The sequence below is a fragment of the Apus apus genome, chromosome 3 (genome assembly GCF_020740795.1).
Source record: "Apus apus isolate bApuApu2 chromosome 3, bApuApu2.pri.cur, whole genome shotgun sequence".
In the NCBI taxonomy this organism is placed as follows: Eukaryota; Metazoa; Chordata; class Aves; order Apodiformes; family Apodidae; genus Apus; species Apus apus.
This window is the reverse complement of record NC_067284.1, coordinates 38,142,965-38,158,995: the sequence shown is the minus strand read 5'-3', so window position 1 is coordinate 38,158,995 and position 16,031 is coordinate 38,142,965. Positions and strand designations below refer to the sequence as shown.

The following is a 16,031-nucleotide window of genomic DNA, read 5'->3' as shown; positions in this document are numbered from 1 at the left end:
TTGCTTTGCTTCCATGCATGGCCTTTGCTTTCTTTGATTAAATCTCCTTCATCTCAACCCATTATTTTCTCACCTTATTTTCTCCCTCTGTCCTGCTCAGGAGAGGGAGTGAGAGAACAGCTGGGCAGGGAGCTGGTGGCCAGCCAAGGTCAGCCCACTACAGACAAGGCACTGCTCCAACAGGAAAGAAGAGGTCCTCACACTCACCCTACAAACCGCAGGCAGTGGGGAGAGGTGGAGGACAATGGGAGGAAGAAGTGCAGCTCTTGCTGGAGCCCTGGGTGTGGGTTTGAGTGCACAGCTGATGTGCTCTGCTATGGGACAGATCTGGTTGCTGTCCTGGGAGGAGGAGGGGAGGTCCCTTACTGCCACAAGACTGAAAGAGGCTTTGCCCCATTTTCATCACCTCTGTCTTCCTTACTTTCCAAAGTACCCGTACCATTTTTTTAGGAGCTTCAAAGCTGTGCTGGGGGCTTCCTTGAAGGAAGGAGTGAGACACATGCTAATGACAAGGAGGTATTAAAACTCCCTTTGTCCTCTCTGTTTACTTCTTTCCACCTCCTGAAGAGTATCTGGGATCTCTCTAACCAAATACCAAACGACCAAAACCCCCTAACCAAATACCAAACGACCATGCATGATGGGGGCTGTGTAAATACACCTCAGGGAGACAGTCAACAGGTGGAGAGGCACCACAGAGAACTGCAGCCCCTCTCCTGCCAGGAGAGATGTGCAGGGTCCAAGCCCTTCCTGCCTTCTCTAGGGGATACGATACTAGTTCAGAGAGGTGTGCACAGCAAGGGACAGTTAAGGGAGTCCCTACTGCCATGGCCCAAGGCTTCATGATGGCACCAAGTGACCCTTTATATCTGTGGGGAGAAAAGTGTGGGGTCATCCTTAGCTGTCAGACTAGGAAAAAAAAAAACAAACACCAAACAAAACAAAACAAAACCACAAAAAAAAAACAACCCACCCAACCAAACCCAAACATAACAACCCACGGTATCTCCAAGTGCTGCCCACCAGCCCTGCCTGCGCCCCTCCAGGCAGACACTGCTCAGCAGCCCTCTGCTGACTCCTAGAAACCCTGTGGGCGGGCATGGGATGTCCACAGGCAGTTCTGTGATGGCAAAACTTCCACACAGATGCAACGTCTGAGCAGCCTTTCCCTGCCCAGGGCAGGGAGACTTTACACCCTCCCATCACACATGACTCCTCGAAACCTCCGAATACCTCCTGAAACTCGCTGCCGGCCAGCAACGCCGAAGGGCTCGCACAGCAGCCGGCCGGATGCTCCCTAAATTCTAAAGGAGAGGGTCGAAGAGAATTCTGACAAAAACACGTCAGTGCCAAAGTAAGGACTGAAAAAAAAAAATCACTTCCCTGACCGGGAATCGAACCCGGGCCGCGGCGGTGAGAGCGCCGAATCCTAACCACTAGACCACCAGGGAGCCATACATGCCGTGTTACTCTCCTGCCCCAAGACGTAATTCATAACCACACGCCTCGCGTTTTATTCGACTGCTTTATCTTTTTTGTGCTCCTTCCGGCCAGTACCAAGTCCCGGAGGCAGATGTGTGCAGGGAGGGACGTTCCATTCCACCCCACGGAAGGGGGAGCAGCGGGGAGGGGCGGGGGAGGAGAGGGAGCTCCTCGGGAGAGGCGGGTGAGGGGCCCTTGCCGTGGGCGGGGGGAGGGATGGCGGGGGGAGCCCGGGCGGGACGGAGCTCTCGGTCCGCCGGTGCGGGAGCGGGACCAGGCAAGCCCCGCACGGCCACAGGCAAGTGGCAACAGGCAAGAGGGCGGGTCGCCAGGCGGGAAGCGCAGGAGCTCGGGGCGGGCCGGGGTTTCCACCTCCCACCGCCCCCCGGACGCTGGGCGGGCGGCGGAGCAGGGCAGCGGGGCGGGGCGGGGTTGTTTTCCCTCGGTTCTTGTGCCCTGTTCGGGCTGTTGCTTACAAGACGGGCTGTACGCTGGGTGCTGCTGTAGCGGCTCTGGGAAGGGGCTGCTCGGGCAGGAGCTGAAGGCAGGAGGAAGCCCGAGGCTCCGCAGAGGAAAAGCAGATTGGCAGTTCACTGGCCTTGCGGTGCCGGGGCCTTCGTACCCCAGAGACAGGAACCTGTGACTTTGCTTGTTTTGGCAAGGTTGCTATGAGAGGAGAGAGAGCTCTGCCATCGATGCAGGTGACATCTGCGTAAGTGTTGGTTTGTTTTTTTCCTCTGGTGTGTTGATTTCATGAGCAAAGTAGATCTGCGAGCTGTACCAGCAAAAGTAATTTTCCCTATTTAATCAGTGTCTGTAATATAAGAGGGTTTGCTCTGCACAAGCAGATTTCTCACATGTTCAAACTCCCTGCCTCTGAAATGCATTCTGTAAGAAAGCTTCTCCATGATAAAATAGATAAGCTTCAGAATTCCTGCTTGTGGATTCTGCAAATATGCCTTAGCTTATCTTTAAAAGCTTCAGAGTCTGAAAGCAAACTTAAAGAGCCTCGATTTCCTTAGAGATGTACTCAGGAGGCTTGAGTGTTTGGTTTCCATCTCACCAGAGGCTCTGTTCAGCCAATGGTTCGTTTCATCCAAAACTCTCCACAACAGCAGGCTTGAACAAAATGTCTGTCTTGGTCGAGATGAAGCTTTCTTTTGTCCAATGAGCAATTTTACTATGCCATGATGTAGATAACTAATAAAATTTGAGGTTAGAAATAGGCCCTATTAGATACAATCAGATGTCTTCCATACTGCAAGAACTGCACTCGGTACAGCTATAGCAGCTTCCTTGTAAAGACCAAGGCATTTCCGACCTTGGGGAGACAAAGCTGTGGAGTGCTGGAGGTTGAGCACAGCTCAGACTGAGACACAACCAGGGCCTGAGGCCACCACAAGGAAGGGGACATGGTTAGGTGAGAGAGGGCACCTGGGCCCAGCAGGTAATCTGTGCCCCTTGTTGAAAAACAAGGCAAAGTGGGACCTGGTTTCCTCCAATTCAGGACCTGCAAGGAACACCAACCAAACGTTAAGGAGGTTCTATACTGCAGAAACTGAGGTGGCTTTAAAGGAGTTTGTATGTTTTACTGTTGATCACTATAATGACATGGTTAAAAACATAGGCTTTCCTACTCTGGATGTTTCTCAGGTGGGTTTTGGAGGGCTAGTGATTTCTGGGCTTCCCTGGCTGTGATGCTAGCAGCAGTGGAGACAGCTAAGTTAAAACTAGGTTAGGTGCATGTCAGATGTATTTGCAGTGTTGGAGACATGTTACAGAAGGGTCATTGCCACTGTTCCTAGAGTGGAACACCTCAGAGGAAAGCAGGGGTGAGCCCCCCAAGTCTCAAGCTGCCTGAGTGATAGAGACAAAATACTCCCCCTGGCAAACTTCAGAAAAGTAGCTGAACCTGTGAAAGATGGGACCTCACGGCTGATGGCAGGGTGGGCAGACATGTTTTGTCCACATCCTAGGAAGCTATTATATGTAGAAAAAATTAATTATTACTCTGTTATGCTTGGCAATTAGCAAGTTATTTTCAAGATGTGTAATATATCACACTAAATTTCTGTTGACCTGTGAAAGGGTAATTGATTATAGCAATAAGAGTTGTGAAAACTCCATTGTATGTATTAGAGAAGTTTAACAGAAATAGAAAATTGTTTCCTGTGTGTGAACCCAGGTTGTGGGGGGGGCTGACCAGCAGACTACCAGGAAAGTAGCACTGGGAGCCATATGCTGTCAAGTTATTTTTAGAAATAGCTTTCTTTTCTGTACAAGTCATGTGCCCTGATAAAAGATGATGCCTCTTCTCTGGCTTCCTATATCCGATAGAGAAATGCATCAGTGAAACTGTCAGCGATTCAGCCTCCTGCCAGCGCAGAAGCAGCCAGTGCCTGTGCCTGCATCCCTGTGATGCTAGCTGGAGAAGAAGAATGATGTTCCCAAAAGCTCCAGGGAAGAAATGTCAGAGGCTGATGATTCTTTTCGCTTAACAGGACACCGATGTACCAGTAACGGCAAGTGCGCAGCATTCAGTGTTGGAGGTACTGTACCCCAGCTTTCAGAGCATGGTATGCAAAGCTGGATTTTGGAACCTGAAAAATCGGAGCAATTACTTTAAATGCAAAGCATTAATTTAAAGGTAAAGCAGCATGCAGTTAACTCATCTGTTCCATATGAATATATTACATATTATTATTAATTTAATTTGGCATGTTAATTGATGTGTGACACGAGGCTTGTAAAGCTGAGTAAGAATAACATAAAAGTAATGTGCTAATTTAGTGAAGGTATGTTATTTAAGTATGTTTCCCTGTATAATGGTGAGTACAAATTGTCTTTAGGACCTTGGGGTACATGCTTCAACAGTAGTGAAAGTCCTTGATTTGCACAAAAGCTGTGAATTATAACTATGTGTAATGTGTGCATTTATCAGTCCTCTCTTTCCTCGACTGTGTATTTGATCTGGAAAGTCATGGCATCAGCTTTTCTTCTTTAAGTTCTCATGATTTAAAATGTACATCATCCCAGTTTCAGGGAGGTGGAGAGAAGAGGGAAGGAAAAGATGATGCACAGCCTTTTGCTATTTTATGTTTAATTTCCATGTATGGTCAGAATGGTTACTTAACTGTTAAATTACAATGGTTGTCCAGGGGGAAAAAATGCTGTTGTAGTTTGTGTTTCTTACACCTGTTTTCTCCATAGTGGTGTTTTTATGGAAATAATCTAAGGAAAACCAGAAAAGACGTTGTCCAAATGTTACAGCAATTCTGATACTCGTAGCTCCAAGATAATCTTTCAAGCTGTACAGTGACTTGCTCCATCTCCTTGTAGTTCAGCTTAAATAGAACTAGGGGGCAGCCTGTGAGAAATTGCATTGTCATGTCTTAATACCGTGCAGACTAGGAATTTACTATTTGCTGAAAATACGTTGAAGATCCTGAAGAAAAATGGGAGAGTAACTCACCAGCAACATCTTTAGAAACAATTTTGTAAGTTCTTGTATTCTTTTCCTTGACCTTCTCTTCTTCTCCTGACACTGTATTTGGTCCAGGAAGACCCGTGTCAGCTTTTTTTCTCTTAGCCTGTGTTAAAATCCACACAATTCTGGGGTTCAGGATGAAGTGGGGTGCTGGGGTGCTTCATCCAGTGTTCACTGAGCTCAACAGAATATCTTAGTTGAAAGGAATATGACTTTCTATTGCCTCCTCATGAGCAAATTCCTTTTCTTTTACAGTCTTCTGCAGAGCATTTTGGAAACAACTTCTGGTTTGCTCTACTAGACAGTAGAAAAGTATGTACAGAATCAGTAATTCGGGAAGAACTTATAAAAGTTTCAAGCTCTGGTCTCTTTCATTTTTGTGAAATTTGTAGAAATTTTCAAATTGAGTGAAATTGAGTTATAGCTAGACAACCAGTTCAAAGTTACAGGGTTAGTTGGGGACACTCAGAAAATTCATCATTACATAAACTGATGAAACCAGGCTAAAAATAGAAATTAATTCTTACAGAAGTCAGACCCCAGTGCATAGTAGGATCAAGCAGAGCCTCAATTATGCATAAAAGTCTGCCTGTATGAAACCTATTTTGTGACTTCTTCATGGTGAATAATCTAAGAGTAATTGGGAAAACCAGGATGACTGCTAATGGAAAAATAAAAGATTGGTGTCACCTTGACTCTTACACCTTTTCAAATCTGGACTGTTAGGTATTCAAGCTCATCACTGTCATTCTTTATGGCAGGTTGTCTTTCTTAAGTAAACCAACTGTAAGCTAACAGTTGCAGATATTAAAAAAACTAATTGCATGAACCACTCATGAGCAATACAATATTTTTTTCTGACACTGGTGTGAGCTGATCTGAGTGCAGGCCATAAACTTAATGTCAGTACCTCTGATGATTTTTTTTCTGTATGGTATGCAGCTCTATTAATATACACTGAAATGTGTATTGTGGGAGATCAAACCCCATTGAAATGTTGTACTTAAGTATCCCACGTCTATTCTGGGTTCCTTATGTTACTGTGCATGTGAGTTTCTGTGAGGAATCTTTTTCCTAGGGTAACAATTCCAAAAACAATTTGGAAGTGACTAAAAAAGCAAACTTGCATTTTGTCTCTGTCAAAATAATGCAATTAGTGATGGAATGGATTTGCCCAAACCTGAAATGGATGAGACATGCATTTTAGATTTTCTCAAATATTCTAAGCACTGATGTCACAAGGACTTTGAATTAAATGATGCTAGGTCATTCGTATTCAAATCATTTGCCGTGGAATATACTGCCACGGGAAAGAGCAAACCATTCACACTGTCTTCTAGCTTCTATGAGAGATACCAAACCTAAATTTTATTTCAAAGGCGATGTATGTATATATATCATGTTAATCGCTTAAACACAGAGTCAGGCTTCTTCCAGACTCAGTAAAATAGAATGGTGTGTTACATTGCAGTCCCAGTTTTCCCCAACAACATGAACTCTCTGGGTTGAGCTCCAGGCAATAATCCACAGTGCAGTAACCAGAACTTGTATGATGTGTCTGTTCCTGTCCTAGCCTACTTTGCTGCTCTGATGGGAGCTGGAGTGATTTCTTCCCTATGCCAAATGCTTGGGGCAAAGTAAATACTCTAGAAACATGTAGTTTCTTTGTCTGCTATGTGGAATCCATGCATTGCCCTCAGAGCTTTCTGCACAACAAGGCAGAGGTGCTTGGAATGCTGATGGGCAGTGAACTGGTACAGCAGGACAGAGTCAAGTTCTCCTGGAGCTAAAATAAGGTGTTCCTCACTGTCATTGTTGCGTAAATTCAGCTAAGAGATAAGTAGGTTTAGGTTTTCCACCACTCTGATGGATAGGGCTGCATATCTTGTACTGTAATTTGGCAACTACAAAAGAAGTCAGGTCGGTGGGACTAAATTAGGTCTGTGGTTTTCTTCCTCTTTTTCCCAAGTTTATTACCTAAGCAGTGCTGGAGGAGTAGCTGAGAGCAGGGCACCATTCTTCTGTGCTGTTCTTGAGAACCAGAACCTTTGTGCTTGGGAGGTCTTTGAGATTGTAACCAGTGTAACTTTGGGTTTGCACATCTTTTGCCTTGGTCATAATCCAGGTGTAAGATGTAGTATCAGCAATATGCTATCAAAATGTATTCTCCAAGAGACAATAATTTCAAGAAAATCAGTATCTTGTAAAATAAATGGTTTTGGAGGAAAAACAAAACCTGAACAGATGCAAACTTCAATTTTAGCGGGAAGTACAGCAGCAAGTTTGGTGGAGGAGTCAAGACAGTTGCTGTCCTAGCACTGACCCTGAGTGCTTGGAGGTGTATGCTGGGGAGTAGGGTAATGGTAGTGATGGGACATGACTGTGTGTCCATGTTGGACTTGCATTAGGGCCTGAAATTGACACATATGATTTAAAATGCGTCTTTAAGCAGCTGTTAGGTTAAAAAAATTAAAAATAGGCCTTTGAGAAGTACCCCTCTTGCTTAAAATTAAAACTGGTAACATTATAACTACTATTCTTATCTTGGGGCACCTGAGCATCACTTGCTATTTTATTTTGGCACATTCTTTTAGCATCTGTGTTAAGTTTTTCTTTATGCAGGCATCTGCCTATCTTCAGGCTTTTGTCTTGCAGATTCGGTGACTTCATGGTGTTACAGTACGGGAAGCCTTTCCCCAAGCTTTCCAGTCTTTCAGAGCCGGTTACTGACTGAAGAAGAGCACAGTCAGCTAGGTTTCTTTTAGGCTAGCCACAGATGTCTAGAAGGGTTACCCGGAGTTAGCCCAGGGAATGGAATTTCTGGTAACTACAGTGACTTTTGGGGGTTTGGTTGTTGGATGAAGAAGCCTGCATGTTGGCAGTGCAGAAACAGCAGATAAAGTTTGCAGGCTTTTCAGTTTCCCATGGATCTGAAGGCTTTGGTTAACCTCAGTTTTCAGAGCGGGTTGTTTATTACTGCCCTTGAGAAAACTCCTCTCCAGAGACGGCGCCCGGCGCTTGGTCTGCACGATGAAATCTGCCCGACCCCTTTCCCCAGGACAGGGCCCGCCGGCATCGCGGCGGGTGGGTGCAGGGGCCCGTGAGGCGGCCCGGGGAAGGCAGAAGCGTCCCCTTCTCTACCCGCCCGCTCCCGGAGCCCTGCGGGCCCCGCCGCGACCCGCGGGGACCGGGCCGGCCGGGCGGAGCCGAGCGGGAGGCGGGATCGCCGGGGCGGGGAGGAGCGGAGCGGCGGGCCGGGCCGGGCCGGGCTGTGCCGGGGCGGGAAGCGGCGGGGCCGGCGCTGCTGTGGCCGGGCCGGGAGCACGGCAGCCGGCTGTTCCCGGAGCCCGGGCGCAGCGCCGCGGGGCCGCCATGCCGCCCGCCCGCCCGCCCTGCAGGTGCGCGCCCCGGGGCAGGGGGGTGTGGTTATGTTTCCTGTTGCCGCCGGGCCCAGGGCGGGCAGCCGGGGCTGCTGGGCCACGGCCTTGTGCCCTGGCGGGGGCCGGCGGGGCCGGGCCTGGAGCGGAGCCCCGGCGGTGCGGGAGGTGCAGTGGGAGGTGGGCGGGGGCGATGGCGATGGCGGGCAGCCGTGTGGGGGCAGCGGTTCGCCGGCTCGCTTGTCGGCAGAGCCAGCCCGGCACGGCAGAGCGAGAGGCGAGGGGCGGCCTCTGCTCGGAAGGGGCTTGTCCTGGTGCGTGTGCGGCCGGGAGGTGCGGGGAGGCGCTGGGGACCCACCCGCCGGCCCCGGCGGGGCTGTTCTGCCAGCCCCGCGTTTAGCCTCTGCACTTGCCTTTAAGCAGCGGGTTCAGCCGAGTGGTTTGCTTTCTTGGCTTTCACGGCTTCAAGCCTCATTTATTTCCTCCTCCTCCAGATCTTGGGTGGTTTACTGGAATGTTCCGGGCTCTCTGTGTGTTAATTTATGGTCTCAGGTTGTCATGATGAGGGAGGATGTGCTGCCGGGTGCCAAAGGTGTGTTAGGAGCTGATTTTTCGCTGTTCGTCTCTGCAATGGGCTGTGCTGTCTGTACCTCACCATGCACAACTTTTGGGTTGGAGGGGCTTTCCTGTGTGTTGGTGCTGTGTTTGCAGTATTACGGTGCTGCAGGATGCAGTGACTGTCTCTTAGGTGATTAAATCAGATGAGGGACACCTTCCATGCTCAATAACAGGCTTTCACCGTGTGTTCAGTTTGCACACCACAATTATGGTTCTCCCATTAAGTATTCATACGTTCTTGTATTAATGTGTAATGATGGACTTTTCTGATGGGTAGGTGCCCATTAATCGATTATGGTTTTCATGCTGTGCTGTGACCCAGACTATGTTTGCATGTTATTAAAAATGCATATTGATGAACTCTCCAACCATGTTGTATCAGCAAGTGTGGAAATAATGTTATGGTGATAGTGTTGTTTTGGATGTGTATATATACACATGCAGACTGTAGAAAATTAATGGAGAAGGCAATATAAAATGTCAAGAAAATTACACATGTGTATATACTTTATGAATTTAGTTTATCAGGAATGTATGTCTTTAAGTAATCGTTAAGAATACAAGTCTGAGTGCATTTTAGGCTGTTTTCTCTTTCATCCATGTCCTTGAAAATTGCCCATAAATATACACAATACTTTAAGGATCTAAACAGACAAGTAGTGCTGGTCTTGTGAAGAGTTGTATTTGAAGCTGGTGGGACTGCTTGTAGACAATATGTTGTCTGATGGCTTCCCCTTCCTCCCCCTTTTTTATTTTCTTTTTTATAATGGATTAAAATATTGGGCTTGGAAGGAAATTCAGTACTCCAATTACACTCAGAACCTTTTTTTCTTGTTGTGTTATGTTATGAAAAAGAAACTCTTACAGAAAACCTGATTTGTTGTGAGGCACACACTGAGTCTCACCTGCTTGCCTCTGCCCAGTGTCCTGTTCTCGTTCAGCCAGCGGCCACACTCTGAATTGGATTAGTCAGGTGTACTGCTGAAGCGGTAAGTCATTCCCTTTGGAGCTGAAGTGACTTAGAATTGATTGCAACAGTCCTTGTCATGTTGTATAGGAATACCTCTTTGTTGTTTTGTGTATCCAGGATTTTGAAAGAGAAAAGTAAGACTGGCTGGGAATTGGCTCTAGTAAATATTTGGCCTGTTTGTGGTCCTGACTTCAGTGGACAGCTTGCAGATCCCTTACAGAGTTAGGGAATAAGCCCTTCTATTCAAATAAAGGTGAATTCATTGGAGAGTTAGTTGGGTTGGAGAGCAGCATTTCTTCGAAGAGATTAGTAATGAAATTGTGGAAATCCAGTAGATGGTACTGCAGCCAGGTTCCTGCAGTCACCCATCTGGGTGAGTGTTTCCAAGGTGGGAAACTAGCATGAGTCTCTGGAGCATGACCTGTCACAAGAATTTGCTGCTCCAGGTGGCTGGAGGTGTTCACAAATTATGATCATGTTGGAGAGAGGGATGAAGGGTCTCAGTTTCCCTAGTTTTCCAGTAGGCATTAAAGGAAAACTGGAACATAATCAATGTTGAGAAAAATGGGAAAACTCTCTGTCTGGCACCCAACTGGTGATCTGTGTGTCTCTGCAGGTGTCTGATGCAGCAGCAGGCAGTCTTCATCCCCAGCTCTGCTGGCAGGGTGAATCTAGTGTCATCACCCAAGAAGCAGTAGGCTGACAAATCTCTTCCTTCTCATGATCAATAAGCCAAGAAGTCTCAGGCTTTACAGGTGCTGCTCTTGTTCTGGTGAGGTACCCACTCACTGGTGTAGTTATTGACAGTGGGGCTGGCTGCCTGCCACTGAGTTGGTAGTTTCTCAGTCCCTGCTGCAAGGAAGCTGGGCCTTGGGATCTGCACCCTCATGGAGGAGAATGCACAAGTCATGCTGCTGCTGCCATGGGTTTGTCCTGGGGGTGAAAATTGCTTTTTTAAAAAAGAGGAAACCTAATGCTGCAGTTGAGGAGTGAAGTCAGCATTAAGAGCACTCACTTAGGTGGCCTCCTTTGATCAGGAAAAAAAGCAAGGTTGGAGAAACAAGTTTTCATATCTTTTATTTATTTTTAAAATCTGACTGGTTTCCTTGTTCCTGTGTAATTTTTCCCTAGCCTGATTCATAAAGCAGTGGCAAAATTCACAGCAGCCTAGGGAGTTTATATTCCCCCTATAAACATAATGTTTCAGATTGATACATTAAACACACATACACAGGACTGTTGGGGTTTTTTTGTGGTTTGTTTTTTTGTTTTGATTTGGTTTTGGTTTTGTTTTCCTTTTCTCTGCAAACTGTTCTGATTGTAGGTGGAAAACTATACTTCTTGGTTCTTGACTGTGAGGTGTCTGTTACAAAGTGTTTGTTAAGTTTTGGAGTGAGCAGGTGCCAGTGGTTGTCCGTCTGCAGCCTCTGCTCTGTCTGCCTGCAAGGGCAGGGTGCAGACAGGCTTTTTGGGGTCCCTTAGTGCTTCCCAGTGGGTTGCACAGCAGAAGGTAGTAGTAAGTGCCAGAAGGGTGGATTACTCCAGGTGCCATACTTTGCTCCCAGTCGCTGACCAAGCTTGGAGAAATAATGGCAGTGTTTCAGCTTGGTACTGTATTGCATCCTAGCGACCTGCCTGCACTTACTTGAGACTTAAGGACTTTCCATAGAACCACTGCTCATCCTTTAGGAAGACTTCTGGCTTAGATTTGGAGCTCTCAATATATAGAGAGTACCATAATAATCTTAATAAGCCTTTCTGATTATTGTTTGTCTTGTTTGAAAAATGTGAGCTGTGCTTTCTGTTGCATTCCTCAAATTCCATGTGTCCTGTAGTCTTAACAGCGACTTGAGGTTGTTCCCTGCTCTCAGTTATTCTGTCTCCTGTAGTACTCATGCAATGTCATTAAACATTAGGCCCTCCAATTGATAAGTTACATATAGATACTTCTGAGGTGCCATTTTTTTTCTTTTCTTGCCTTTGTTATGGCTAATCTCTTAAGTTTTACAGGGTGTTTTTTTCAATATCCTTTCTGAAATGCAGGCTCTGTGACTACCCATCATAATTAAGTCATGGTAATATTAACCATTAATTAATATTTGTGTTTGCAGGAACACAAAACATCTGAGCTGAGCAGGGAAGTTACACCTGTTTATACAGGCAAGATCTGCATTTATCTTTTGGTTACAATGTCAAATTAGGATTCTTCATGTTTCATTTTCTATCCACTAGAAGACTTTAAAAGCCTTTTATTAATAGCTACCAATTTCTATAAAGGAAATTTTCTTACAGTTATTTCACCCATTAGTGACTGATTTTGGGATCTTCCCATGGTGTTTCCATAGATAACTGAGAGGCATCTCCCCGAAATCTTAGACTCCACAGGCAAAGAGCTGTCCTAGTGCACCAGTTAGGGGAAATCACAGCTTTGTTTTGCAGAAGTTCGCAGTAAAGGCTACTGATTCCTTGAACTTGACCTTATCTTAAGAAAAGGTAATTTATTCCCTGACTCATTTTTAAAGTAAATTTAACCTTTTCCAACAGTGCACTCTATCTGCTGCTGCTCCTTGTCTGTTTTTTTCTTGTGTCCCAAGTGCCGTGTCTTTCTTTGTTTTCTTTTTAAATACTCTAAGCTAATGCAGCAGATAGAAAATATGAATATTTATGAACCATTTCTGCCACCTTCATTCTGAGGGGAAGAGATGTGGATGGCTTCATGCCAGATCAGGTGATGCTGTGATTGCAGAAACTAATTAGGATCTGCCTAGGTTGTTACTTGGAAGGGATGGCTCAGCAGTGCTTGCATGCTGTGTCAGTAGTCACTTGCAGAAATAAAGTAGTAGGTAGGAGTAGTCTGTTGTTGTAGTTAACTGTCTCGTGATCAAATAATGCCTCAGTGTGGTGGCAAGGGCTTTATTTTATTTTTCAACTTAAGCAGCATTTCTGTAATGCTTTTTAAGCAGCCATACTTATGCCAAAGACCTGTGCACCTCTGATAAAGCTGAGTATTATACTGTATGCAGGTTTTGGTAGCTGTACCAAGCTCAGCAAAGCTTTGTAGGGCAGACTGGCTTGAGTTTTTCCTTCATGCTTTCTCACAAATGTTCAGCTAAATCAGAGAAGCATTGAAGAGTATAATAAAGAAATCTTACAGATTAAAGTTATTTGTATGATATTCAGAATATGTATTAAAAAGTAATTATTCATTTATAGTATATGAGCAATGTTTGACTTACTGTAGTACCTTTTTTCCATCCTGGTTGCCAAACTTTTTGCAGTGAGGCTGCTGGAGACTGATGAATAAAGGTAACAGCTGTGAAAACTTACTACATAAAATCCAGGCTGTTCCATCTGTCCCATCTCCAAAAGCTTCTGAAATGCAGATGTTGTCTGGTAGATGTGTAGTATGAGTGTGACATCCTGGTGACAGTGGGTGAAGAACCAAGGAGATAAAACTTTGGTAGGGAACAATGTGCTGAAATGTTTCAGGTACATAACAGGCAACAGCAGATGAACATGGAAGCCCCCTTGCTACCCGGGTGTGTGGGGTCAAGTAGCAAGCAGTCTGAGTAGTTATCAAGGCAGTTAGGAGTTGAAATGAGAACCACAGAGGAATGACAGAAGTAGATTTCTGCCAGTGCAGTGAGTGGTCCTCCAGATCTTGTGCTTAGGTATCAGCTGAAGAAATTTCATTTGATTTACAAGTAATTTGGTTTTGTTTGTTTGCTTTGTTGTTTTGTAGGATTTGTTTGTTTATTTGTTGTTGTGGGTCTTTTTAGTGCATGATGCTGAGCTGTGTTGGTTAGGTATGTCTTGCTAGGGGTGAGTGGTGAGGTGGGAGGGGGCTGGCATCATCACATCACTGTACAGAGGCGAGGCAGGAACTTGTGGGGGCATCTACATTTGTGTCCTGCTACAGTCACGCTTACAGGATGTAAAGTAAAATGTCCTGTGTTGGGCTGCTGCTGATACGGTTGCTCACTGGGGCACGTTTGTTTCCTTTGATACAGGAATTCTGGATGCCTTAAAATTGAGCCCTGCTGCTAACTGATCACTCAGTGGATAAATTTTTAAGTGGGTTATTTGTTTTGAACATTGGATTTCCCTTTGTAGTGCATATTTTCTGATAGGACAAGTAACATATTGGTTGTCATGAAAAGAGATTAAGGAGCTGGAGATTAGTTTTCTTTTCTCCTGCTTTGTTGACACTATGCACTTGATGGTGTTCCGTGAGTAATAAATTTCAGTGTTTTGTCAACTAGTTGTCTTCTCTCCTGAGCCCTGGTCTGGTAGTTCCCAGACCCAAGCTGAACCTGGCTGGTAACAGGCAGTTTTTACGGGAGGAGGGCTAGAGACTGATCTTGAGACCAAAATTATACAGCAGGTACAAGAATTCCAGAATCTTCCACAGGCAGGGTAGGAAGAGCTAATAACGTGAAGCTCAGGAAACAGGCCAGACCTTACGGAGTCACGCGTGTTGATGAGTCCTTCTGGCCTCCAGGGATGGCAAGCTGTGGAAAAAACACAGCACCCAGGAGGGTGGTCCCTAGCCCTAATGCTCAGCCCTGAGCATGCTTTGAATTAAGCTTGAGAGCAGAGCATGGAAGGTATGTTCCCTTCCTTGTTTTCCTCCTGGAAAAGAAATGCAGACCCAGACCTGGCAGGGCAGGGGCATGGTGCTCCTCACAGAACCGGGCCCCACATCACAAGAGCAAGTCACAACTGAGGAGCTGTGGGCGGTCTGAGCAAATACCAGCAGAAAGCCAAGGAGGTTTGCAAAAGGAAAGCTGGTGGAGCTGAAGGGGCCACCTGTAGCACCAGACCTGATTTTAACGTGCTTCTGAGGAAATGTGCATTTCTTTGTACTGTCACTGAAATCGGGACTTCATCTTCAGTACTGAGTAGTTTTCAACTCTTAGCTGCTTTCAAGTCAGCATTATATTGCATTTAAGGGAAAAGTTTTACCTGGTACTGTGTTTTGTAAGTGCTGTTTAAGTTTTGATTTCTTCTTCATCTCTCATACTATTGTGAATTCTGTGATGAAAGAACTGTGAATGATCATTTTCTCACTGAAAGGCTCTAGAATGACAGCATACTGTGTTATAAATTGGAATTTACTTTATTTGGCCTTGAAACATCTCTTTCTTTCTGCTTCTCTATTTTTTTTTTTTTCTTTTTACTTCACTGAATCCAGCAAGCAGAAATTTTATTTACAGCACTGTGCTGACATGCACTGTGTTTGCTATTATTCTGCCAGCATTCTGTATTATACTTACTGGGAACTGATCTCTAATTAATTGCCACAATTTACTAGGTTAATAAATGTAAATTTCCACTCTACATACTCAGAGGACAAGTCCAAATTAAAAAAAATAACAAACAACAAAACAAAAATCATCCAGAGTTATCTTGACAGGCTTGAGAAGTGGGCTTGTGCAAACTGCCCATTACATTAGAAAGACATTAGGAAGAAATTCTTTAGTGTGAGGGTGGTCAGACACTGGCACAGGTAGTCCAGGGAATTTGCAGAAGCCCCACCCCTGGGAGTGTTCAAGGCCTGGCTGGATGGGGCTCTGAGCAACCTGATCTAGTGGGACTTGTCCCTGCCCATGCAGAGGGTTTGGATCTAGATGATCTTTTAAAATGTCTTCCAATTCAAACCATTCTGTGATTCTATGATAGCTCAGAAAAGCAATTTTGACCTGTGGAAGTTGGTGCCAGGCACTACTTGTTCATTGGGTTAACCCAGCCATGTGGTCAAGATTGGAAGTGTGCATTTTAATCCCCGGTCTTGTCATAGTTATGGATAAGAACATGAATCTAACTCTGGGGTAATACACTTCCCACAGGTAACATGTCTATCCTTTTAAACTACAAATTATGAATGCACCCAGATGGGGTAGCTCTAAGTTCCTTTCCTTACTTTTTCAAAGGTGTAGGTCTCTACCCAGTTCAGTTAGGTTTTCAGAGCAACTATGAAAAGGTCTGATTTGCTTTGCCATATTTCAGGTTTTAACATCAAAATGGGAAGCACTACAGCCCCTCCAAAAAACCACCAAAAGTCGTCAATAAGTTACTGTATTGGCTGGCTTCAACT

The 16,031-nt window shown here is 45.3% G+C and overlaps 1 protein-coding gene and 1 non-coding gene across 10 annotated transcripts in view; one reads left to right on the top strand and one right to left on the bottom strand.

Annotated features, from left to right (window-relative positions):
- Window positions 1–1,379: 1,379 nt before the first annotated feature.
- On the bottom strand, window positions 1,380–1,451 carry TRNAE-CUC (transfer RNA glutamic acid (anticodon CUC)). Its single transcript has one exon. It is a non-coding gene; the product is annotated as a tRNA-Glu (tRNA).
- A 467-nt stretch (window positions 1,452–1,918) lies between these two features.
- NCOA7 (nuclear receptor coactivator 7) overlaps window positions 1,919–16,031 on the top strand; it is a 91,326-nt gene continuing 77,213 nt past the window's right edge. For 5 of the 9 annotated variants that reach the window (XM_051613018.1, XM_051613021.1, XM_051613020.1 and 2 more), the window contains exons 1-2: window positions 1,919–2,194; window positions 3,820–4,129. The gene's annotated coding sequence lies outside the window, so the exon portion shown is untranslated. Of the gene's footprint in view, window positions 2,195–3,819; window positions 4,130–8,345; window positions 8,368–9,929; window positions 9,954–16,031 lie in introns of those variants that run through there. The other 4 variants (XM_051613013.1, XM_051613014.1, XM_051613016.1 and 1 more) reach the window with 3 other exon arrangements.